The following is a 24,488-nucleotide window of genomic DNA, read 5'->3' as shown; positions in this document are numbered from 1 at the left end:
AAGGGGGAATAGTGGGAAAGACATTCTGTACTGTTCTTGTTAGCTAGCAGGGCCTCCTGAAGATAAGGAGAAGCCCCATATCTCTCCTGAAGGAACACCAAGGTTGTTACCATGGAGACTAGAGGAAGGAGAGAAAGTTAAGAGATATGGACTCTGGCTAGCTCGCAGAGTCACGTGGCTCCCTGGGCACCTACTGGGATTTTTGTTTCTCTTTTATGGCCAATAGGCACTGTATGTGTGCTAGATGGGTGTAAATATCTGGAAGAACTATAAAAGCAATGTTGCTCTAATAAATCTCTCTCTTGCACCCTTTTAAAGGAGTCGTGTACTTTTGTACCGTGTTGTGCTCTATAATGACACATACTTATATTTGGACTACTGCCCACCATACCATAGGTGCTTTAACTGCTTGGCCTGTTGTGACATACTTTTCTAAACAACTTGATGATGTCAGCAAAGGGTGGTTGTCTTGCCTTAGGGCCACAGGGGCAACAGATGTCCTAATCCAGTGTCTTGGTTTTGAGACAAATTTCAGGAGAAAACGCTCTGGAAAGAGCATTTCCTCCAAGGAGAAATGAGTTCAATAACTTCCCTTTTTTCTGCCAATGAGAGAAATGGATACCAGGGAGTGAAAGTGAAAAAAACCTGTTTATTAACCACAAAAAAAAAAAAAAAAAAAAAAAGCTACACATTGAAATTGTGGAACCTTACCCCCTTGAAGCAATTAGCGGAATAAATAGACTTCACAACCTGATGTAGTTATGAAGTGGGTATATATTGTCAGCGCCCGGCACAAGCGAGATAGCTCTTGTGAAAACTTGTGCCCCAAGCCTCGGTCTGACCCACATCTTTATTCATGAAGATGTTCCATATGCATTACATTGCACAACCTTTCCATATATATTCAACCCCTGGCCCCGCCTGTCCTCGCCTCACATGGTAATTAGATCCACGCCCTTAAGGGCATGCGTTGTTTCCTGTGATGGTCTCATGGGGGGGGGGGGGGGGGGGGTCTCTCAGTGGTCTCTGAGGCTGAAGATCATGGTTTTCTTCATGATTGAACTTTTGAACTTTTCTCCTTTGCGCGTGCGCTTTGGTCCCTTGGTGCTTATCTGAGTACGTCTGTCGGTCTTGATGAGCTTGGAGACAGAGGAGTCCCTTTATCTGGGTTCTTGCATCCCTTGATCTTCTCCCAGTATTGTTCTTTATGCATGAAGCTTCAGAAATTTGCATTTTCCTATGCCCTTTGTACCATGGCAGAGGTTTCTTAAGTAAAAGGTTAAAATTCAACACACAATTTTACAAGTTAAAATTTAAATGCTTAATTCATATTGCTAACTCAAGTGAACTCCATAAATCTCTATTTCACCCTCCGGAAACTCAGTAACAGCCTTCTCTTGGCTGCAGGTGCTTCCCCTTTGGTATAGTAACAGTTGCCGCCAGCAGGGGCGCTGCTGGCTCCCCAGCCTGGCAGGGTGGGTGCGATGACTCTCCCGCGGCTGCAGGGGGTGCTGTGGCGCGAGTCTGGCCGTCTTTCTTTATGTGGACAATGGCAGACGCAGCCGGTGGAGAGGGATGGAGAAGGGTCTTCCTTTACAACTCACAGGGGTAGCCGATCCTGGTGCCCCCTCTGGATAACGAAAAGGACTGTAGCAGGAAACTGCAGAAGCAGCAAGGTGGAATGGCAGGGCGTGCTCCCCCGGGGCAGCAAGCAAGAGGCAGCAGAAACTCTGCAGCTGTAGCTGGACCGCGGGACCTCCCGGCAGGCAGGGGCAAAACAGCTACAGTGTAGCAAAAAACCCTGGAGCAGACGTAGAGGCACGGCGGGGGCTGGGCAGCAACAGCCTGGCTCCCAAACACGTCAGAGACAGACTCCCAGGGATTTCTCACCGGCACTGTCTGATCACTAGGTCCGAACTGTGCAGAGGGTGGGGGTGGGCCAGCCCCCCGGCAGGAAATCGAGGGTGTTCCCAGGTCCTGGTGGGGCTTCCCGACATCAAAGCAGCAAAAGAAGCCAAGCCGGTAAGCTCAGTCACAGTGCCGAAGCAAAAAAAAAAAACAAACCAACAAACAAACAAAGATAAAAACACCCAAAAAACAAAAAACCAAACAAAACCACCACAAATAAAACAAACAAACAAACAAACAAAAACCACCCACAGAAACAGAAGAATCCCTAGTCAGAGATACCGGCTGCGTGTGTCCAATCAAACAGCCTGTGCCGAAAAAGGAAGGGCTGCCTCTCACCCCGCCCCCAACTCCCTCCGGAAAGCCCGGCTTGGCTCCAGTTCATCGCGACAGCCCCAGAACCACGGAGGATTGGCGGTGGGATGGGGACAGCAGCCACCCCGGGCACGAACAAAACAAAACAAAACAGACAGAGAACCCCCAAAATGGTATGGGATAATAAACAATCCCCAAGATATCCAGGAAGCAAGAAAATTTACTCTGGGACAGCATTTGACTGTTTTTATGCCCCATAGAGTTACAGTGGTGTTGTAACAAAAAGGAGGACACTGGTTATCACCAAGCAAGATGTTTAAATACCTGGCAATATTGTTAGAACAAGGTGATGTGCAGTTAAAAGTAACTGCCCTTCTGAATCTTGTAGTGTTCTTAAAAGCTGACCTGGGGCAAAAGGGGAACTGGTCCATGACTGTTAGTGATAGCAAAATGATTTTTGCTTTTATGTATTCTTCATGTAGATTCATAACTCTGTGAGAAACATGGCTCACTATTTAAAATTTTTATAAAAGTTTATTAAAGGATAAAAGGGATAAAATCCAGCACCGGGGTGCTTGGCTATTTGCCAAAAGTACACTGTTCACTTAAACCAAGTTCTCTATATACTGTTACATTACAGGGGGTACATACATATTCAAACATTCTTTTGAGTTTAGATGTTCTTTTGCTTGGTTTTCACCTTTGACAAAATTCACAGAATGACTGGGTTGGAAGAGACCAACCCCCAGCTGACTACAACCACCGTTCAGGAAGTTGTAGAGAAAGATAAAGTCACCCCTGAGTCTCCTACTCTCCAGGCTAAACAACCCCAGCTCCCTCAGTCATTCCTCATAGGGCTTGTGTTCCAAAACCCTCACCAACCTAGTTGCCCTCCTCTGGATGTGCTCAAGCGTCTCAACATCCTTCCTTAAATGAGGGGCCCAGAACTGGACACAGTACTCAAGGTGTGGCCTCACCAGTTCCGAGTATAGGGGAAGGATAACCTCCCTGGTCCTGTTGGCCACACTATTCCTGATACGGGCCAGGATGCCATTGGCCTTCTTGGCCATCAGGGCACACTGCTGCCTCATGTTCAGCCAGCTGTCAACCAGTACCCCTAGGTCCTTTTCCATCTGGGCACTGTCCAGCCACACGGTCGCCAGCCTATACCATTGCAGGGGGTTATTGTGGCCAAAACACAGGACTCAGCACTTGGCCTTATTAAACTTCATCTTACTGGACTTTGCCCATCCATCCAACTCTTCCAGGTCTCTCTGCAGAGCCCTTCTACCCTCCAACAGATCAACACACAATCCCAGCTTCGTGTTGTCGGCAAATTTACTAATGAAAGACTCAACACCCTCATCCATGTCATCAATGGTTGTCCTAGAGTGACATTATGATGCTTGTATCCCCAATTGTCTGTTCTGTTTATGCTGGATATTATATTCTGTGCCTTCAAGACTGGTTCTGAGAGCGAAGGCGGGGTGAAGAAAAAGCTTGGAGTTTGTTATCAGGGACTGCACTCTTCCTCCACATTCGTCTCTGGACTGTGTTGTCTGGGCATGGATGGAGCAAAACAAAGTGCTCCTTTGCTTTTTAGTTAGTTTAGCTAGGTGAGGCAGAGAAGTTTTCCCTGGAGCAGTTTTTTCTTTCCCTTTTCTTGGAACTGTTCAAACCTGCTCCAGACTGGGGACCCAGGGAGCACTGAGAGCTTGCACTTTGTGGCCTACCTACCAGGGCCTACTCTGGGCAGCAGCCTTTCCCAGTGCCGGAGGGACTGATAACAGAGCGACCACCCACAGGAAAGACTTTCTGAATTCGTCATCTTTTCAGAGCCATGAAGGAGTTTTGTCATCTGGTATTGTTCAATTTTTTGTGCTGGAGAATGCTTTGCCTGTTAAATAAACAGGTTTTTTTCACTTCTCTCCAAGGAAATTTTTCCTGAACTGGTAGGGGGGAGGGGCTGTGTGGTTTTTCTTTCTGGGGGGGGCCCCTTTTGGAGGTTTTCTCCCAAATTTTCCCTAAACCAGAACAATGGTCATTCAGGGCATTCTATGATGGTGCTCCTGTATTTTGTCTCTGTGTACAAACCTCTCTCTTACAGTATTAAAAACTGCTCCCAGACAGTAAGGAGCCCTGGCTCCCTCACAAACACCCAATCAATACCTGCATCCTGCACCAAGGACTCCAAATTCTTTGCTTTGCCACTATCCAGTTGCACGGCTGGAAGCATAATGTCTCAAATCCAAAGTTACCAGGTCGAATAAGCCACATGCCCCTGTCGCACCATGTCTTTCACAGATTATGGAGATTATGGAGACTGTCATACGACAGGGACTCTGTGATGATCTCAGGATCTGGCTCCCCTGCTGGTTTTGAGGGGCCTGGTACCTCATCATCATTACCTGGGCACACTGATTTGGTCTTATATTTCCTCCTCTGCACAGGTTTGACTGCTGCTGGCTGTGACTGCCCTTGTGGTTCAGCTGGAGCCTGGAAGGTTGCAACATCCATAGGTTCCACTGCTGCACCATGAGAGTCCCTCTTTGAGGCAGGGACAGGGCTTCCCACCAGCTGGCGAGGTGTATTCCTTCAGCATCTGGGGCATCTTCTCTTTTAATACGCCCATCCAGTCCAGGTGGTCCATTTCTGAGGTGGGCTATTGGGCAGTGATAGGCTGTGGGGCAGCATCCCTAGTCTCTGGGGTAGATGTCAGGGTGGTTACCCAAGGCAATCTCACTTTATCTCTGAATGCTAAATTGAATAGGCCTATCAGCAACACCAGCCATAACACGATATGGTTAGCATCTAGAGAAGATTTGAACCCTTTGAAAACTGGTAGGGTACACCCAAAGAAATGGTTGAAGGGTTGGGAGAAAACTTCCCCCAGTGTTACTTCCTCACAATTGGTACCATTATGAATGAAACCCCAAAAAACATATACCCATGTATCCATGTGCCCACATTCCAGAGGAAGTTAAAAATCTATGAATTCCTCACCTTAATGACCTATTGTGCCAACTGGATAACAGTCACAGTAACCTTAGTCATAGGACCCATGTTTAGATAAGGAGTTGAGAGTGGGAAAAATATAGCCATAACCATGTGCCAACCGAATTAGGGTAGGCTAGACCACATGGTGCCACCTAATGAGGTTTCTATATCCAGCACAGAAAAATGGGTTACCCTTGAACTGTTATTCCTTTTTCACCCTTTCCTCTCAATGCCCTTGGGTCCCACACTGGGTGACAAGATCTGTCTTGGTTTGAAAGACAGGTGTCTGCTAAGGAAGGCGGGAACTTCCCTCAGAATGGAGAATATGACCACCTTCCCTCTGAATTATTATGCTATAAATAACAAATATAGTTATTGGCTTTCACATTTATGTATTAAGTTTTGTGTTGCAAGTTATTATGAATCACAAAAATCCTGATATAGTACAATTTGTAATTACTGTTTTTGATATAGCATAATCTGTCAGTTTATATATGCACCGTATAGCTTTTATAAATAGTAGTGTAATAGATACTATTTTAGACCATAGCATAATAGAGACTGTGAAATGTTGAAATGCTTTTTCATGTAACTAACTCAGAAAATGGTGTAAAATAATTCGGTGATTTCCCATATTCAGGGACTATCTTATCTGAAAGACAAGATAACGGAAACAGAAACCAGAGCACCAAAAAAAAGAATTTATTAACCCTCGTTCTCAGAGAGTGAAAATAGAACAGGATGGAACCACAAGAAGAAATAAAATATATTACCTAATCTACAAGAAAGCATGAAGACAAGTCAAAGGTGAAAACCAAGCAAAAGAACATTTAAACTCAAAAGAATGTTTGAATATGTATAAACTCTTATGAATATGCATGTACCCCCTGTAATGTAACAGTATATAGAGAACATGGTTTAAATGAACAGTGTGCTTTTGGCAAATAGCCAAGCACTCAAGTGCTGGATTTTATCCCTTTTATCCTTTAATAAACTTTTATAAAAATTTAAATAGTGAGCCGTGTTTCTCACAATTATAACTTTGAAATTATGGGTCTTTCAGGCAGAGATATGGGAAAATAAATAACAGTTCTTTACTAGTATATATATGTGTGTATAACAAGGCAAACAAACAACAACAACAGCAGCAACAACAAGCAAGAAGAAACACAATAGCAGCCTTCTCTCGGCTGTCGAGCACTTTCCCCTTTGGTGTAGTTATGGCTACAGGCAGCAGGGGCGGTCTTGACTCTCGGCTGGGCAGGGCAGGTGCAATGGTTCTTCTATGGCTGCTGGGAGTGGCGCAAGCTCAGCTGCCTCTTCACGTGGTTAATGGCGACTCAGCCTGCGGAAGAGAGAGAGGGGGTTTCCTTTGCAAACTCACGGGAAGCAGCCTGTCGCAGTGCCATTCGGGAAACTGAATGGACTGCAGCAGGAAACCTCGGAAGCAGTAAGATGGAACAGCAGAAGTGGGCACACCTTGGAGTGGCAAACAAAGTGAAGCAGAAAACTCCGGGCCGTGCCAGAAGTCACGGGATATCCGGTTATCTGGTTACAGTGTAGCAAGAAGTCCTGAAGCAGTATCAGAGAACAGCAGGGCTGGGCATGGAATGGCTCCCCTGGGTAGCTTACCAGTGATGGCTGATTCCGGAATCAGGCTGCTGTCATGATCTGCTAGTACAAGAGGGGGCCGTGATGGTTCGTTAACTGATCTCAGAGTGCAAAAAACAACACAGAGGGGATTTCAGTATTAATTAAAACAAATGCACCTTTTATTAAGTGCCCACAGCAAATGCGATAGAGGGATTAGAAAGGAGATAAAGGATAGAGAGAGAAAGAGGGGAAGGGGAATAGCTACCAACCAAGAAATGAAATCCTTGTGGTCCAGCCCATAGATCCGTCTTGTCACGTTGGGGGGAATCTCGAAGTCTTGATTAACTCAGGGGTCTATTATAGTCCTCCACCAAGGGGGGAACAGGTAAGAGACAATGGAGAATAAGTCTATTGAAACCGCCAAGGGGGGGAACAGGTAAAAGACAATGGAGAATAAGTGTATTGAAAATGGGTACAGACAGTCCATGTTCCAAAACAGGATAAGTCAATCTCAGCAGTGAGTGGGACCCATTGTTTCAGGACTGGTTTCTATGGGAAATCAGTCTTGGTCCAGTGAACACATCTGCAGGCGACACCTGGCAGACATCTCGCTTCAGTCTGGCCAGCGCCCCTGTGTCAGAATTATAGGGATCTCAGTCTCAGTCCTTGGGAGGGGGCTTCAATCTCCGTCGGTCATGGTGGTCGTGAAGCAGATGAGGGATTTTCTGTGGGGCATCACCAAAGTTACCCCAGAAAGTTCATTTGGCCAAGAGGTGAGAAAATTCATGGGCTATTGTGATGAGTGAGTATGGTGAAGCAGGTGTAAGCGTACAGAGCAAGCCGCTCCTTGTCAGACCCTGCTTGAAGCAGTGTACTGTGGTGGTAAGCACACCTGCAAACAATCACTTGGTGAGCATCCACCTCAACCAGGCCAGAACTCCAGTCAGGGTCTTCAGGGTCTTGGTCTCTGCTCTTGTGACAGTCGTGGAGCAAAAATGAGGAAAACTTTGGACCGTCTCTTACAGCTGTGCAGAGGGGGCGGTCCTCAGTGGGGAACGGGGTGGTCCTGGGCCCTGGCGCGGAATGCACTGGCTCTGGGTTCCCAAGCAGCAGAGAAGCATTCCAGTAAGCTCCAGCCACAGAAAAAATCGGGCAAAAACTACACAGCAACAGCATCTCTTGTCAGAGAGGGATCATGCTGTGTGGCTGTGGAGACGAATCACCCGCCTGGAAGGAAGCAACCGCCCCTCACTCACCCCCCAACTCTCGCAAGAATCCTGGCTTGGGTCTCACCTATCGCAATACTCCCAGAGCCGGGGTTGGTGGGTGGGCAGCAACAAACCCAGACACAAAACAAAACCAAAACCAAAAATGGATATGGGATTAAAAAAAAACAAACAAAAAAAACCCAACAAAACATCCCCAGGACAGATGGTATGTTCCTTCAAGTGACCTTGCAGCTGGAAATGCCACAGCCTGGAGAATATCAGTGTGAGGAACCCCTTATATTATGCTTACTGCTGTTTATCCTCTGCCTGTTTTGAGAAGTAGAATCTCTGTGCAGAGATAACATAGGTGTTTGGAGAGACTTGGAGGCGCTGTCACAGACATGATGGACCTCCCTGTCTTGGGAGCGAGATCAAAGCTCAGAGATCATAAAAAGCAAAGGAGAGATCACAGAATGGTGGTAAGCTATGTGTGTACCGACCCTTGATAAATGTGTGTAAACAGCAGCCCCTGCCTGCTACCATGGACTAAACATTCCCGTTTGTGTGTCTCTGCCTGGGTGTTGCTTCAAGATCCTCTGGTTAGTGAGGTAATTAAATAAATTTACTCTTAGCATTTCAGCTGTGGTTTTGTGGTTGTTCCAGCTGCCTGCCTCTGTTGACTCACATAGCTGGCATAGTCGGCAGAGACCAGGACCAACCAAGCCATGGCTAAGGGAAAAGTAGGGGACTAGGGAGGCCATGATGATGACTCTCCGAACTTTGGGATGATACAGAACTGAGCACTGGGCCCCTGTGGCCACTTTTCTAGCGACGATGGCCTGAAATGGATCATTCAGCAGTGGTCACTCCCCAGATGACCAAATGAAGTGGTGCTTTAAACAGCAATGCACTATAGAATGGCTGGTGAAGCACATGCTAAGAAACAAAGGAAAAAGTATGGGAAAAGTAAGGTCTCAGCTTCCCAAATTCATGCTCTTATTAAGAACCCTTCATGGGATCCCAAGTCATGGGATGGAAATATTTGGGTGAGGTCCTTGGACTGTGAGATTGAGTTTGAGCCACACTCAGCAGATAAAGAGATGGTAGAAGTGTGACCCCCTCATACAAATGGAGGGGCAGCAGGATCTGCCAGACTGAGGGGCACAGGTCACTCAGACCTATATCCCAAAAGAGTCATGGGAGTTTTTAGAGACTTATTGGCAGAAGAGTGGGGAGAGCACACTGGCATGGATTTTAAGAGCTTGGGATGGTGATGCTGTACCTATTCACTTATTAGAGGGTGAAAAGTCTCCTTTAACTCCAATAGCCACTGATAATAAGGTCCAACAGGAGTATGCTCGGCTACAGAATGTCAGAAGTCCTGATGGACACGATATTGCTGTGCATATGCTCTATCACTGGCTGTGTGAGCAGTTTTAACAGTACACACAGATCCTGCTGACTTGGTGTTGTCCCTCAGAAACTGGTGCACAATGGAAGAAGATATTGGCACTAACCACAGGATCTAATCCTGATGCAGCAGCAGTAACAAGAAGTATTACAATGCAGTTTGTGAAAGGGGCACATGATAAATTAAAACCCCTGATTGTACCAGCAGTCACATATGCTACTGGTAACATAGGTGCCTTCACGAATGCCTTGAGGGATATTGGAGCTGTGATCTCAGAACCAGCTGTGTGGCAATCTGGAGGGACTTTGCATGTGTCAGCTCTGGTGGATACAGGTGCAGAAGTTACTGTATTACATGGTGATATTGCTCCTAATGAAGTGACTTCACAGATCTGCGGCTTGGGAGACAGTTCCACCCCCATCCTCCAAGCTAAGGTTACTTTAACAATAGGAGACGACTCTCCATTTGTCATGAAGGTGTTAATTGCCTCAATTAAAGAATATATCTTGGGCATTGGTGTGCTGGTGGGGCGAACAGTTGAAACACTGAACAGTCATTTTTGTTTCGGGACTCCATATGCGGGATTTGCCATTTGATCTATAACTGCTGTGCATGGGCTCCTGGAGTGGGATCCTGTTGCACTGCCAGTGCCTGCCAAGGAGGTAAATGTAAAACAGTATCGCATTCCAGGGAGGGAAGGCAGAATTATTCAAATGATTCAGGCACTCCAGGGAGTGGAATCATAAGAGATACTATGACTACTTTTAAAAACCCTATTTGGTCTGTTCAAAAATTGCATAGCTCTTGGAGAGTGGCTGTTGATTACAGAGACTTGAATAAAGTCTCCCCCCCACTTGCAGTTACAGTACCAGACATGGTTACTGTCATAGAAAAAATCAACAAAACTCTACATCCCTGGAAGGTGGTAATGGATCTTGATAATGCTTTCTTTTCAAAAGTTATTGCTTCAGACTGTCAGGACCAGTTTTCTTTAACCTGGCAGTGAAATCAGTATGCCTTTCAGGTATTACCTCAGAGATGTAACCATAGTCCCTCCGTTTGCCATCAAATGGTGGCAGCTGATGTAGCACTGAGGTTGGGTGCTATCACTGTTCACCATTATATTGATGATCCATTGATTATGGCAGAGTCACCACAAGAAATTGAGGCAGCTACTGAATCCCTGAAAGCCCAGGACTGGGCAATTAATCTAAAGAAAATGCAAGGACCTGTTGGGAAGGATGAAAGTTTGACAAGAAAGTCTCACAGATATGTATACTTGGCAGAAAGATTTTTTGGATGTAGAATCTGAAGAAGGAATAGAAATGAAAGCAAGTTTTGATATAGAAGAAAAGAATTGCTGAGCCAGTCTTACTGGATAACTGTCGCAGACATCTTTCATGAAAAATCCTTTCTTAGGATTTTTCCTTGTGAGAAGCTGCAGTTTCAGGAACCATTGTACTGGCAGCAGAGTGCGGGTCTGTGCCAATGCAGAGCCTGCCTCGGGGGCTGGGCCTGGGCTGTCTGGCTTGGTTGCTTGGGCCAGGGCCACCTCCCGGCCTCCTGTTGGGTTTGGGGGCTTTGCTTCCCCCTTCTGGTCCTGGGCCACCTTTATGTGGGCCAGGTCTGGGGTTCCTGATCCTTCCACATGGGCCAGGGCCCCCAAGGGCTTCTCTCTGGCTCGTCTGCTGCTGCTGCTCTTTCCGACAAGACAAAAAAAAAAAAAAAAAAAATTTAAAAAAAAATTAAATTGAATAAAAAAGGGTGAAAGAGCTGGTAGCAGCTCAGAGGCATTGAGGAGCCAGGGATTGGCTTCAGCCCAAGTTGTTCAATAAAGGGCTGTGGCAAGACATTTCAGAAATTTTCTCAAAATTCTTTGAAGACTGTCAATGGACTTTTGATAACTATTGATGGACCTTTCTGTAGCAGGCCTGTTTCAGGACCAAAAGAAACTTTCAGATATGGCAAAGAGGAACATCTTCAAGCCATGGACTTTTCCTGAAACTCAGCTACTCGGACTTGAATTTTCTTTACATTGTTTTTGCATTTTCTTATATTATAGAATTGTTTTAGTAATATGATAGAATTTTATGTTCTACAGGTGAAGAAATTCCCAGTGCATTCCACAGGAGCACTTGAGTGGAGTTTGATTGGCAACAGATAACCTGTCAAGTGTTTGTCTTTTTCTTCAGCATGAGTACAGCAGAGAAAATTACAAAAGCTTTTTCCTTTTAATTTAATTAAATAAAAAAAGGTGACATGTCGCAGACATCTTTCATGAAAAATCCTTTCTTAGGATTTTTCCTTGTGAGAAGCTGCAGTTTCAGGAACCAAAGTAAACAATGGTTATCTGCTGCTGTGGAATGCAACAGGTAGACCCGTGATTGGTCTCCTGTGGGTGTTTGGATTTCTTGACCACTCATGGCAGAGCTGGCTCTTGCTCTGTCTGAGACACAGATCTTTGTTATTCATTCTTTTCTATTCTTAGCTTAGCTAGCTGCAGAAGAAACCTTTCCTTTCTATTTCTTTTTAGTATAGTCTTAATGTAACATATATCATAAAATAATAAATCAAGCCTTCTGATCATGGAGTCAACATTCTCGTCTCTTCTTCATCCTGAAAACCCTTGTGACCACAGTCACAGGATCCATTTTTCATTCACTTACAGATAACCAACTTCTACCAACTCCACAACACACACCCTCACAATCTTAAGGTTCATATACAAACAAAGCACATAAAGACAGATCTTCCAATACCATTACAGACCTCTTAATTTCCAGATGACACATTTGTAGCAGAATGACACCTTCATCTCTAATCAAATAACTTTCTCCCACACAGAGTCAGAGACCAAGTCATCTGCCTAGTCACCACTCAGAACTAAGTAGCATCCACTTAACCTTGCAACTGGTTGCTGCTATCATAACGGGCAATCAACCTAGTTGCTCAAAAAGTGTGGACTTCAGCTACTAGTTCAACTTCTATGCAAAGGCAACACTTCTCCCTTAGGTACATCAAATTCCCCTATTTTGGGACCGTCGGTGCCCTGCAAAAGGAAATGGTACAAGACACACTTCTCAGTACTACCAACCTCTCTATAAGAGAATTCAAGGGAATGAAGCAAAAGTAACATCCACTAACTTAAATTTTCGAGTTTTCAGCGTAAACCTATAACTCCCTTTACTCTGTCTTGAATTACCATCTTTACGACACATTCCTTGAGGGTCCATGCTTCCATCCACCTAATAACCGATGCACTTACCTATTCATTTTGCTCCCACTGTAGAACCACTCATCCTGTCCTTTTCTGTGTGCTCCAAATAAGGCTTAACCCAACGGGCAGAGACCCATCAAGGGCCATTTTCTGTTAAAACACATGCATATCCTCTTCCCCATGTTACTAATTCCACTGGGCCAGTCCACTTTCCCGTGATTAAATCTTTTGCCCATACCTTAATACCTTTCTTAAAGTTGGGCTGTTTTGAATTCAAAGACGAAAAATGGTAGACTATAGGAGAGACTTGTAAGTCTGGTAAAGGACACAAAAAGTTTAAGACATAAATGGCTTTGTCTAATCTCACTTGAGGCAACTCCTTCTGCATTCCCCCTTTTTGTTTTTGTACCTGGTGCTTCAACACACCATGAGCACGTTCAATAATTGCTTGGCCTGTCGAAGCATGAGGGATACCAGTAGAATGACCAACACCCCAGGCACGAAAAAACACTTGCAATTTCTTTGAAACATATGCCGGGCCGTTATCCATCTTTACATGTGATGGAACGCCTAAGATGGAGAAGGCGTGCCAAAAATGACCAATAACATCCCTAGCTGTTTCACCTGCCAATGCTGAAGCAACCATGGCATGAGAAAAGGTGTCAATTGTGACGTGAACATACTTTAGACAGCCAAATTCAGGCATTTCTGTAGCATCTGTTTGCCATTCTTGCAAAGGGAGTAAGCCTCTAGGATTAGTACCGTAATATTGTGAAACATGAGACATATGACAATCAGGGCAAGAAGAAATAATTGACTTTGCTTCACTATGTGATAATTTAAATTGCTGCTGTAGTGCCTGAGCACCCTGATGAAAAAATTGGTGAGATAGAACAGCTTGCTGTAACACATTAGGCACCGTTTTTACTGCTGAGGCAGCCACAAGGGAATCCACATAGGTGTTACCTTCAACAAAGAATCCAGGTAGCGATGTATGGCTACAAATATGCACAATAAAATAAGAATGCTTTTGATTATGAATAATGGTCCACAATTTCAACAACATAACCAATAATGGTTTCTCCTTTACATTATACAACACAGCTTGATCCAACTGCTTCACTAAATTAGCAACATAAACAGAGTCAGTAACTATATTTACGGAACTAGGAAATAAGGTAAATGCCAAAAGTACGGCACAAAGTTCAATTAACTGAGGGGACCCTTGTTGAACCATTACTTCATATTCCCAGCGGTCATCTTTCTTCCAGGCTACAGCAGCTTTTCCAGTTCTTCCAGATCCATCTGTAAACTGTTGCTCCTTCCACTGGTACTGAAGAGCAAAGTTGTTTCCCCTGAAAAGGAATTCTCTTAGTAAAATTCAAAATAGGATGAGAAGGTAAATTGTGACTGGTGGTCACAAGGGTTTTCAGGGTGAAGAAGAGACGAGAATGTTGACTCCATGATCAGAAGGCTTGATTTATTATTTTATGATATATGTTACATTAGACTATACTAAAAAGCAATAGAAAGGAAAGGTTTCTTCAGCAGCTAGCTAAGCTAAGAATAGAAAAGGAATGAATAACAAAGATCTGTGTCTCAGACAGAGCAAGAGCCAGCTCTGCCATGAGTGGTCAAGAAATCCAAACACCCACAGGAGACCAATCACCTGTTGCATTCCACAGCAGCAGATAACCATTGTTTACTTTGGTTGCTGAAAACTGCAGCTTCTCACAAGGAAAAATCCTAAGAAAGGATTTTTCATGAAAGATGTCTGCGACATGTCACCTTTTTTTATTTAATTAAATTAAAAGGAAAAAGCGTTTGTAATTTTCTCTGCTGTACTCATGCTGAAGAAAAAGACAAACACTTGACAGGTTATCTGTTGCCAATCAAACTCCACTCAAGTGCTCCTGTGGAATGCACTGGGAATTTCTTCACCTGTAGAACATAAAATTCTATCATATTACTAAAACAATTCTATAATATAAGAAAATGCAAAAACAATGCAAAGAAAATTCAAGTCCAAGCAGCTGAGTTTCAGGAAAAGTCCATGGCTTGAAGATGTTCCTCTTTGCCATATCTGAAAGTTTCTTTTGGTCCTGAAACAGGCTTGCTACAGAAAAGTCCATCAATAGTTATCAAATGTCCATTGATAGTCTTCAAAGAATTTCGAGAAAATTTCTGAAATGTCTTGCCACAGCCCTTTATTGAACAACTTGGGCTGAAGCCAATCCCTGGCTCCTCAATGCCTCTGCTCAATGCCTCTGAGCTGCTGCCAGCTCTTTCACCCTTTTTTATTCAATTAATTTTTTTTTTTTTTTTTTTTTTTTTTTTTTTTTTTTTTTTTGTCTTGTCGGAAAGAGCAGCAGCAGCAGCAGAGGAGCCAGAGAGAGGCCCTTGGGGGCCCTGGCCCATGTGGAAGGATCAGGAACCCCTGACCTGGCCCACTGAAAGGTGGCCCAGGACCAGAAGGGGGAAGCAAAGCCCCCAAACCCAACAGGAGGCCGGGAGGTGGCCCTGGCCCAAGCAACCAAGCCAGACAGCCCAGGCCCAGCCCCCGAGGCAGGCTCTGCATTGGCACAGACCCGCATCCTGCTGCCAGTACAATGGCAGAAGGGGTGACCAAACGCTTCCTTTCCCCAAAATCACCGAGGCATGCCGGCAATGGGAAGACAGAAGCTGTCCCGAGAAACTTCGTCTCGGGTCTGGGGATGTCCTTTCCCCACAGCAGACAAGCGATGCTCGCTTCCTGCTGTGCCCTCTGCCTCTGCGATGCAAATGCACCAGGTGTTCCTCCCATCTGCCTCACGGCACCACCTCCACCCCCTTTGGGCTGGGGACCAGGGGCAGAACTTTCGGGACCCACCTCCCCCTCGCCGCTGGGGCGCGCGAGGGGCGGCAGAGAGATTCGCATCCCCCAGGGGGAAACCCCGGACCAAACACCCCCCAACCCGCCAAAAATGCTGATCTTGAAAACAGGCAGCCGCGCTGCGCCCACAGCCAGCTGTCGGGCCATGCCTCCTCCACGGAAGGACAGGCTGACGCCCTCTTCCTCTGTCCCAGCTCCCGCTGTAGGGGCAGCCCCGGGACAACCCGAAAAACTCGGGGAGGAAGTCACGCTAGATGCAGGAGGCGCCGCTGCAGCTGCCGCCGGCTCCAGGGCAGCCTCTGACGCAGACACCGGGGACGAAGTCCCCACAGGCGGCAGAACTGCCGGGGCGGGCAGCGGGGCCGCCTGGGGAGGCGGCGGGGGCGGCGGGGGCGGCACGGGGTCGGCAGCATCTTCTGCGCCGGGCTCTGACATCGGCCGCGGAACCACAGTCGCAGAAGGCGGCGGGACGGCCGGGGGGAGCGGTGGATCGCTGTTGCCCAGCAACATCGGCGCTGCCGCGGGAAGCGGTGTCTCTGAGATCTCAGATGCAGGCAGGGAAGCCGGCGGAACCGCGGCCGGAGCGCACACAGGCTCCACGGCAGGGGCGGCCGCGGGACGGGCCGCGCGGGGAACCGCCCGCACCCGCGGGGCGGGTTGGGGCGGCGCTGGCGGCACTGGCCGGGGCGGTGCTCGTGGCGCTGGCCGGGGCGGTGCCGCCCACTCCCATCCCCCCTGAGAGCAACGGGAGGGGGGAGAAACCGGCTCCGTCTGAGTATGCTCCGAAGACACAGTAAAAAAAACTTTGGCTGCGGGCGAAACTTCGCCCCCCCACTGCGGTTCAGGGGGGCTGGAAAGCAGCAGATCGTCCCCTTCCAAAGGGTCTTCCCCCGGAATCGGGGGGAACGGGGCTTTGCCCTTGCAGTTAGCAATCCAGGGAAAAACAGCTGCTCTCCGTTTCAAGACTAGAAAGAGCTTCAAAAAGGTTGGATAAATCGAGGGGCATCCGAACCCCCGGTATAAAAAGAAATGGAAAATGGAGCCCATACACTCCCAGACAAACACATCAAGGGCATATAGCACATTCGTAAAAAAACCAAAGAGCTTTGCCCATCGAAAGAACTCATAGAAATCTGTCCCCAACAGGAGAATTCCATCCTCTTCACCCCATTTTTGCCAGAGGGCAATAAGTTTCTCCTCTGAAGGGGAGAATGGAACCTCATCCTCTAGGGGAGAAGTCCTCCAGATGAGCAGCCACAAACTGCGAATGGCCTCATCTTCAGGAGGGCAAAACCCAACAGTACCTTGTGACAGTGTCCAGGACTCTCTGGCTATCTGCACGGTGCTGCTGAGCTTTCTGAACATCTTCCTGGAGGCTTTTCAGAAGGTTCTCTTCGTGGTCAGCCTTGCTGTGAACTCTGTCCAAATTCGGATCTTCAGTTCTTCAGCTCCTGGCTAGAATCCACTTCTGTGGTCACTTGTGAAGCAACCATCAATGCCACACATTCAGGGATTACCCAGTGCAGCAATGCTCCTCTGGTGGTCTCACCAAGTGATGAGTGTCCTCCTCAGTCGGGGGTCACCAATTGTGACTGGTGGTCACAAGGGTTTTCAGGGTGAAGAAGAGACGAGAATGTTGACTCCATGATCAGAAGGCTTGATTTATTATTTTATGATATATGTTACATTAGACTATACTAAAAAGCAATAGAAAGGAAAGGTTTCTTCAGCAGCTAGCTAAGCTAAGAATAGAAAAGGAATGAATAACAAAGATCTGTGTCTCAGACAGAGCAAGAGCCAGCTCTGCCATGAGTGGTCAAGAAATCCAAACACCCACAGGAGACCAATCACCTGTTGCATTCCACAGCAGCAGATAACCATTGTTTACTTTGGTTGCTGAAAACTGCAGCTTCTCACAAGGAAAAATCCTAAGAAAGGATTTTTCATGAAAGATGTCTGCGACAGTAAATGATATGCTATTTCACCTGTAAAAGAAGATAAAGCAGATTGCAGCTTGTGATTATTTCGAAAACACCACTCAAAACACCATTGTTGTACCAGTATGACAATAGTTACAGGATCACAGCCTAATCTTTCATGGCAGTGTCTGCGACCTTTGATAATGATGTCTGCAAAAAGCTCATACAGACCTGGAGCGGTTTTTCGGGACCTGAAAGACAAAATTATCCACTCCAAAATATGCAATTTATCTTCCCATTTCTCATTCCATTGACACAACAATCCTCATGGTATTTCATCATCTCTCAAAATTATTAATTGCACACCAACAGAAACATCTATCCTGGTAACAAATTTAGATGTTAAGGCCAATTCAACTTCTTCTACAGCCTTTTTTGCTACAGCAGTCAAATGTCTCTCATCGGTAGAGGAAGTTATCCCTGATAGTAAGTCATACAAAGGTTGCAGTTGATGATTGGTTATCCCCAAGTATGGCCTAAGCCAACCTATTGCACTGACCAATTTCTGTTCATCAGCAGTGGTTTTATTATCAATGTCCAATTTTATAGGTTGAGGCACAATTTGTGTATTGGTGATTATCAACCCCAAATATTTCCAAGGCATCTGTCTTTGAACTTTCTCCAGGGCAATAACCAAACCAAAGGCTTCTAAATTTTTCACAGCACATGGTTCGAGAGCCAACAATTGTTGTTTATTTTCGGATGCCAACAAGATATCCATATAATGATAGCAATAACAATTGCTAAATTGCTCTCGGACCTTAGATAAAGCCTGTGCCACAAACCACTGACAAATACTCAGAGAATTTCTCATTCCTTGAGGCAAAACAGTCCACTGATATCTTTGGCCTGGTTCCTCGTGATTTAAAGAGGGCCCAGTAAAGGCAAATTTTTCCTTATCCTGATCAGCCAATGGAATTGTAAAAAAGCAATCTTTCAAATCAATGATAATTCTTTCCCATCCTTGTGGAATCATTGTAGGTGTTGGGAGACCTGATTGTAAAGCACCCATTGCGGCCATCACAGCGTTTATCCGCCGCAAATCGTGCAAAAGTCTCCATTTACCAGATTTCTTTTTTATTACAAACACAGGTGTATTCCATGGGCTAAATGAGTTTTCAATATGTCCAGCTACTAACTGTTCTTTCACTAAGCCTCACAGGGCAAGAAGCTTTTCAGTAGGCAGGGGCCACTGCTCAATCCAGACAGGCTTATCTGTCAGCCATGTCAGGGACACAATCGGACGTTTAAAGCCCTGCATCCCACTGGCCCCCACTAAAAATCTGTGGTAATTTTAACACCCCATTGGGTTAAGCAATCACGTCCCTATAAGTTAGGCTGAGCATTAGTAACATATGGTCTAATGTTAGCTTGTTGGCCTTCCAGATGTGTTACAGTGATTGCGATCGCAGATAAAGCACCAGCAGTCGATCCACCTAACCCAACAACTCCAAAGGTTGATTGAGTGAGGGGCCATGTTGGAGGCCAAACAAGCTGTGAAATTATAGTTACATCTGCTCCTGTGTCAAGTAAACCTGATATTGTTGTAGTTTCTTGGTGACGTCCCTTAGCAGTGACCAAACATTGTATTACCAGACGCTCATCTGTCACCTTTTGAGTCCAGAGAACCTGAGGTGGTCCTGTAGATCCAAAACCTCCAGTGCCATGACTCCGGTCCACTAGAGTTGGAACACAACTCATAAAAGGAACAAGTTGAGCAATACAAGTACCTTTTTGAATAACAACAAGAGGTTCACTAACAGACACCATAGCCTGAATTTGTCCCACATAATCAGAATCAATAAGACCTAAATGGACAGTAATACCTTGAATAGTGTTACTACATCTTCCCATCAAAAAAGCACTCAAACCTTGGCCTATAGGACCATAAGCATCAAGAGGCACTTTACATATACCTCTTGTCAAAATAGTCACTGTTTCAGCTACCGGTATATCAATCCCTGATGAGCCTCTTGTGGCCCCTGTGTATCGGTCACAAATGGAGAGCTTTGCAGCGCTGGCAGGGCTCGTGATTGTCGTCGGGGTATTTGTGTCTCCACGCACCCCTTTGCGTTCCTCTTCCAGTTTCCCTGCACTTGTTGACCACCTGAAAAAGATCTTAACTTACAAAATTTAGCAATATGGCCAAAGTTACCACAACGATAACAAGGCACTTTACTGGTCCAAATTACCCTAGAGTGTGCACATCGTCCGGCAGTTTGAGGGCATTGGGTCTTCACATGCCCTGATTCTTCACAAGCAGAACATCTGGGTAAAGACTTCATGACTTGCTAAAGCAGCCATTTTATGTTCAACCGAACTAACCTTTGAGCAAGCAACTACAAGATCAGACAGCAAGGGATCTCCTGGTAAAGAATCAATAATTCTCCTACAATCGTCATTCTCATTTTCTCATGCTAGCTGTCTGCATAAAATTTGCCTCAACTTATCATCTTCTACTTGCTTCTCAAGGGCTGTAGCAACCCTCTCCACAAACTGCAGAAAAGGTTCCTTCACCCCTTGCTGGATGGTAATATACTTTGGTTTAGGAGCTGCCATCTCCATTGTTTTAAGCAAGGCACTCATACCCAGCTGCTGGGCCTGTGCCAGAACCAGGGGGTCCCATCTTGCCTGTAAATCTGGGTTAGAGAACGGTCCATTGCCCAGCAAGGCATCAGCTCCCACAGCGTGACGTGGATGGTGCTAAGGTAACTGCATATTGTCAAAAGCTACTCTTTCAACCATTTGTTTCCAGGTAGCTTGAAACACACCATACTGCACTGGTTGAAACAGAATTGTAGCAAGGTGAACAATATCATAAGGTGCAAGTATATCAGCATTTAGAACACGAATCACTTGCATCACCTGCGAAGAGTTAACACCATAATGATCTACTTTTGACTGAAGGTCCTGTACCACCCTCCATGCAAAAACCTGATGGCTATCTTCTTGTCCTGAATTAGGAGCAGCTTTGAAAACAGGAAAAGTCACAGGCCCACCAGAAGCAGCAGCAGTCCTTCTAGGTGGACCTATTTTCTTTAACAAATTCCAATCTCCTACTTCAGCTGCTTTCATTCTTACGTGCTCCCAAAATTGCAAAGGGTGTCGAGGAGTCACAGCCACCTGGCAGGGAGGCACAGTCCAAGAAACAGCAGGCCTGGATCTGCTACGAGGTTTAACAGAAACAGATTCCTGCATCTTTTTAGATGTACTTATAACCTGCAGTTCATCGTCAGAGCTGTCACTAGACAGGGAAGAACACAATGTTAAAGATTGCATTTGTTCAACTAGTTTGGGGGGGGGGGGGCAGACGGCTCAACGGGGGGTGGAGCGGAGGCAGACGGCTCGAAGGGGGGCAGAGAGGGGGTGGCTGGCTCAAGGGAACATGGAGAGGAAACAGACGGCTTGAAGGAGGGCAGCCGATCCACGGGAGGGTGGGGGAGGAACAGCCGACTGAGGGACGGGTACAGGAGGGGCAGCTGATCTGCAGGAGGGTGAGGGGGGAGCAGCTGAAGGGAGGGGGAAGGAGGAGCAACCGACCGAGCAGAGGGGGAGGGGGGAGCAAACGGCCCGGGAAGAGACAGAAGGCCCAGTGACCCAGCCTGTTTTTCACTTCACTTCTGTGACTTCATTTTTGCTAATTGCTGTGCAGGTGTAAGATACTTTGGTTTAGCACTCAGGTCAGCTAACTGTTGAGCAGGTGAAGTATACACAGGTTTAACATAGTCTTTAGGAGATAAATACCGAGGAGCAGTCTTAGCCTGTCGTTTGATTCTCACGATAGCAAACCCTGGGGGGACCTCCACAGCAGCTGCAGCAGCCTCCTCAGGGGGAGATACATCGACAGACTCAGCTTCATCTTCCTCCTGTTCCTCTACTACAGTTTCTTGCTCTAATTCCTGCTCCTCCAATTCCTCCCCTCTATCTTGTTCTACTTTCCATTCCTTCAATGCCTCATACAAGTCTCCAGGTAGTAGCCAAATCAACAACCGTCTTATCCCCCTTGGATATCACTTCCCATAGTCTCTTCCCTACTTTTTTCCATGCCCGGACACTGAAGGCAGTGTCGGCATCAGCTTCAAAGTCCTGTGATTTGCACCATATCAGTAAACTACGAAGAGCATAATCAGAAGTTTGAACATTTTTTCTTTTCAGTAAAGTTTTCCACGTGGACAAAACAGTCATTTCCTCCTTTGATAAATTATTTCCCATTATTTTTTCCAATCACTCACCTAAAATCAGACGTCTGAATTAGGTCCAGACCTCTGCAGCGTCCCTGATGCCTTCACTCATTTTTTAGGGTACCCTTCAACTTTTTTTTCTCTTTTTACAGTCCCGTTGCAATCACGGCAGACGGCCACCAGATGTCGATATAGAGCACAACACGGTACAAAAGTACACGACTCCTTTAAAAGGGTGCAAGAGAGAGATTTATTAGAGCAACGTTGCTTTTATAGTTCTTCCAGATATTTACACCCATCTAACACACATACAGTGCCTATTGGCCATAAAAGAGAAACAAAGTTCCCAGTAGGTGCCCAGGGAGCCACGTCACTCTGCGAGCTAGCCAGAGTCCATATCTCTTAACTTTCTCTCCTTCCTCTGGTCTCCATGGTAACAACCTTGGTGTTCCTTCAGGAGAGATATGGGGCTTCTCCTTATCTTCAGGAGGCCCTGCTAGCTCACAAGGACAGCACAGAATGTCTTTCCCACAAGTATGGAGAGGCCTGGCAGATTGATTACATCACACTGCCTCAGACACGCCAAGGTAAGCGCTAGGTGCTCACAATAGTAGAAACCACCACTGGATGGTTGGAAACCTACCCTGTGCCTCATGCTACTTCCCATAACACCATCCTAAGCCTTGAAAAGCAAGTCCTCTGGAGGCATGGTACTTCTGAGAGGATTGAGTCAGACAATGGGACTCATTTCAAAAAGAACCTTATTAACACCTGGGCTAGGGAACATAACATTAAGTGGGTGTACCATATCCCCTACCATGCACCAGCTGCAAGCAAAGTGAAGTACAATGGACTGTTAAAAACTGCCTTGAAAGCATTGGGTAAGAGATATTTCAAAAATTGGGAGCAACAAGTAACAAAGGCCACCTGGTTAGTTAACACCCAAGGTTCCACCAACCGAGCAGGCCCTGTCCAATCTGAGCCCTTGTATACAGTAAGCAAAGACATCATTAATGTGTACAAGGGTCTTGCTGTTATAGAAAATCCAGGAACATGACTTCTTCAGTATCCCAAAGTACCCATGATCTTTTGAAGTTCCTTTTCAGTAGTTGGGGTAGACATAGCATCTAATTTTGTAATGGCTTCATTTGGAATTACAGCTTGGCCAGCTACCCACCAGGTTCCCAGGAATTTCACCTCCTTAGAGGGGCTTTGGCACTTAGCTGAAGGCACTTCTTTCCCCTCCTCATTTTATCTATTCCATATATCTTGTGCTGTTGTTCTTATTTCACTTCCTCACCTGCTACCAACACATCATCAATGTACTGATAAATTTGTACTCCTTCCTGGATTTTTATTTGTTGAAGGAGTTCAATCAAGGTATTGTGTGCTATTGCGGGTGAGTGCTTATACCCTTGGGGCAGGCAATTGAAGGTGTATTGTGTTCCTTCCCAAGTGAATGCAAATTTGGATTTATCTTCTTCCTGAATTTGTACCATAAAAAAATGTCTTTTTTATCCAAAACTGCCATCCATTCATGCACAGATGCTTGCAGCATAGCAGTGAGGTTTGCAATATTTGGTTCAGCTGCAGTGAGTGGTCCTGTGTTACCATTAGGCCTCCAATAATCAATTGTAAACACCAGCTCCAGTCTGCTTTTTTCACCAGCCAAACAGGAGAATTGTAAGCAGAATGCACCCTTGTCAGAAACTGGAAAAGATTGATCTCTCAAGACATTTTGGAATGCCATTTTGGGGACAGGGCGGGGGGCATCAGGCCTTGTTTTGGGGAGGCAGTGCACTGCCCCCAGCCCCACAGTGTCTGTCAATCAATAGCAGACCTGAGGCAGTGCTACACTCTGCCTAACCCAGCTCCTGAGTGGCTGAGCGACTGGAAATCCTACCTGGAGGCAGAGTCCATGGAGGCCCTTGTTCTTAATAGGCAGACCATGAGTGAAGCACATGGCTTTGACCCTATTAGCCTCCTGGCATTTCTACTTCATCACTGGAAACCATGAGTTGGTAGCTATATGTGTGTTTTTCTATATCTTTGTCACGTTGGTGTTCGTTTGTCAGAAACTTAACACACAACAGGCCTCTGTTGCTTCATCAGCCAAACAGTGTGTTTTATTGTTCAGTACTTGCTTTTATAGGCAATTCAAAGCTCCCGGCTCTTAAGCAGCTACTGTTCTAATCCCCACACCTCTCAGACTCTGGACCATTCAAATGCTTGCATTTTAGGAGAGTTGTTATTGGTCAAAACCTCTGTCAGTCAGCCCAAAGGTTGGTTCATGGAACTGGGCTGGATTTCTTATCCATAGCCAAATTAATGTTCAGTACAAGTCAGCTTGTACTGCAACATATCTTTTCTGTCTTTCTACCTTTCTCCCTTTCTTCTCCTAATTCTCTTTCCATGGAACATTTTGGGTAATGTAACATCAAACTGGTTTAAAGGTTGCTTGGTTAAATGGACTAAAGTAATGCCATGATAAGTGTTTTATGTTGAATTGGATGGTGTATTAAATCCTTTGCCAAAGTTCCTCGATTTTCTATATTTTGCCAGTAAACTTTTGTGCAGTTTTGACCTCTTGAGAATATGTGGTTGGTATTTCTCAATGCACTGACCCAGAGTAAAGGAAACTTGTTGCACTGTGATGTCATGGTTTGCCTCAGATACTGTGGATTTCTCCCTGTAGATTTCTTCCCCAGGTGTGTCAGCCACCTCTCCCTCCCCCTCCCTTGCCCCCTGCTGAGCGCTGTCAGTCAGTCCTGGCATTCCAGAAGGGCATCGAGTGATTGGCAGAATTC

This window comes from Agelaius phoeniceus, chromosome W (assembly GCF_051311805.1).
Source record: "Agelaius phoeniceus isolate bAgePho1 chromosome W, bAgePho1.hap1, whole genome shotgun sequence".
Classification (NCBI taxonomy): domain Eukaryota; kingdom Metazoa; phylum Chordata; class Aves; order Passeriformes; family Icteridae; genus Agelaius; species Agelaius phoeniceus.
The sequence above is the reverse complement of the archived record's forward strand: the minus strand, read 5'-3'. Positions refer to the sequence as shown.